The sequence below is a fragment of the Photinus pyralis genome, unplaced genomic scaffold (genome assembly GCF_008802855.1).
Source record: "Photinus pyralis isolate 1611_PpyrPB1 unplaced genomic scaffold, Ppyr1.3 Ppyr1.4_LG2, whole genome shotgun sequence".
In the NCBI taxonomy this organism is placed as follows: domain Eukaryota; kingdom Metazoa; phylum Arthropoda; class Insecta; order Coleoptera; family Lampyridae; genus Photinus; species Photinus pyralis.
In genome coordinates, this window is record NW_022170403.1 from 7,296,205 (window position 1) to 7,298,867 (window position 2,663).

The following is a 2,663-nucleotide window of genomic DNA, read 5'->3' on the forward strand; positions in this document are numbered from 1 at the left end:
ATAGTCAAGAAATAAGAATTAAGGTCTTGAGATGGTACCAACGAAAAATATCAAAGAAACCATAAATTATCGTTAAATTCCCTAAAGGCTCTGCTTGCTGTGAAGTTTACTTAACCTATATTTTTCTTTTGTGTTCTGTTTATGTGAAGTTAATTGAAAGAAAGAATGGATAATATTGAACAAATTTTACTAATGACAGCAGCTTTTTTATTATTAAAAAAACAGAGGAAAAGAAGAGTCAAAAGACGTTATAGTGTTCGACCTTTGAATAGAGATCGTATAAAAACGAGAAATTTTTATGCATTATTCTACTCTAACTTATTGAAGCATTTATCTTATACCTATATTAATTGTTGTCGCAGAAGTCCTGTTTTGGCCCTAGCTTCCTCCTTCTTGGTCTTGGTCTTTATTGTCAAAATTTCCATGACGCCTAAAATTGAACAATGTTGATTAACTTGCCTGTTTCTAATAAAAAGGTGTAACATTACTTTCTAGTCACAATGGGACTATCAAGAAACCCCATTAACTCAAATAAGGGCCACTTCGGTTGACCATCTGCAGATCCAGCCGGTTTTTTCATCTTGTTCTCGGTGGTATATTTTTGCCAAAGAAAAAGGAACCTACGTTCGCAATCTTCAGGTGAAATCTTTTCCAAATCATCTGGTATGTCCGCACTTAATATGGCACTGGTCCAGGCATTATTTCTTGCCACTTTGTCTTTATATAATGTATGTTTTTTTACGTAAATTATCGGAAATTGTTCAACAAGTTTCACGAACTGTTCATCATCCATGATTCACAATTGTACATAACCTTAAAATCTACTCGCTTGCAGTCAGCTGTAACAGCGTTTAAAATTTGTATGTGCGCATCGTTATACGCACAAATAATACGCTAAGTTGAAAATATTGAACTTTTCATATCTTATTTGTTATTTCTTCTTGCTATAAACGCTGCCAACTTTTCTTAATTGTTATTTTTTACATCTTATTTGTTTTTTTTTGTGACCATAAACTGGGCTTAAGTTGACATAATTGTCAATGATACGATAAATTCGTTCACAAACGAAACTTCTATCTTCAATCTCACATTGGACGAAACTTTCAATACTTGCCATGGCTTCAAAACAAATAATCATCGATGGAACTCGCAAGAAGCGAAATAAATTCTTCAACGAAACGTAATACTGCGTAAACTCTGACAAAAAACTGATTTTATTTGTTACTCAGTTGTAAACGTTGATTAACAAGACAAAACGCAAACGGGTAAACGTCATGTTTAAACGCTACTGACTTGTAAAACTGACAGCAGACTTGTAAAACTGACAGCAGACCTGTAAAAATTTTACAAGTTATTAATCTAGTAATTTCATTGGCCAGAATTAATGCGAAGTCTCTGTTACATGGATCACATGATATTTTAGACATTTCTTCAAGATCAATTTAAGAACTAATTATTTACGTTTACAAATGAGTAACAAATAAAATAGTGTACATTATACGCCAGGTAATAGTTTTTACTGGCTCTAGGAGATGACAGGCTCGCCTAACGGCTCGCCAGTCAACTTCTCCTATCGCCAGTAAAAACTCACTTACCTGGCTAATAATGTAAAATACTATAAATTGGCCGCACTATGGCCCTACACTTGGCATAAAGCTGATTTCAAATCTTCAACGAAACGTAACTCTGCTCTGAACGGAGCAAAAAAACTGATTTAAATTTTCAAAGAAACGTAGTGCTCCGTTGACTGTTGCAAAAAGCGACGCTTTGCTTGTTAACGTCCTATTTACGGCGAAACCCTTCTGCGTGTAGTCGTCTAAGACATGTAACGTTACGCTTCATTTTTGTTCTTATCACACCACGGTGCCACTGTGAGTGTTGATTCCAGCACCACTTCTTTGCTCTGTTTACCCTTTTCATTAGTGTTGCAGTTTTTGGCAAAGTGTCCGTACTTGCTACAGCGAACATTCTTGTTCTTACCTCCAGTAGCACTGCCGAAACTCGAATTCATCTTGCCCTTTTTCTTACTGTACAACGCTACTTGCTGTGTGCTTCATTTTACATCCTGCAGGAGCTTAGACTTAATCGAATCCCCTGTTACAGCTACAACTGAGCTTTCGTTGCCTCTAATCATGGGTTTGTATTCGTCTGGTAAGCCAGCGAGCAGGATCGTACCAACCCATTCCTCGCTTACAATTAAACCCACACTGGAAAGCTTATGTGTTTTATTTACGTACTCTACAACATTACTGTTCTCCAACCGTGTTGTGATCAGTGTTCGTAGAAGTCCTACACGAAGTGTCAATCCATTATCTTCAAACGCCTTATTTGATTCTCCCAAACTTCCTTGGCTGTTGTTGCAGACTGGACATGAACATAATTTACCTGATCGATTATTTTGCTCTGGACTTTCATGACCTTCTTCGTGTCTTCCTCTGTACCAGCGCATTTCCACGTACTCCCGGCCTTCTTCTCAATAGGAGAAATTGAAGCAGTCGACATTGTAAAACGATAACTTATTTAGCAGACAGCGGCACCTGTTGGTGGAAGTAGGAACGTTGTGAAAGGAAGAAGATTAAGTGAACTAAAACATTTACTAGAAAACGATTACCACATTTTTGACAATCAATGATTCATACAGAATATACAGGGTGAGTTTTTTT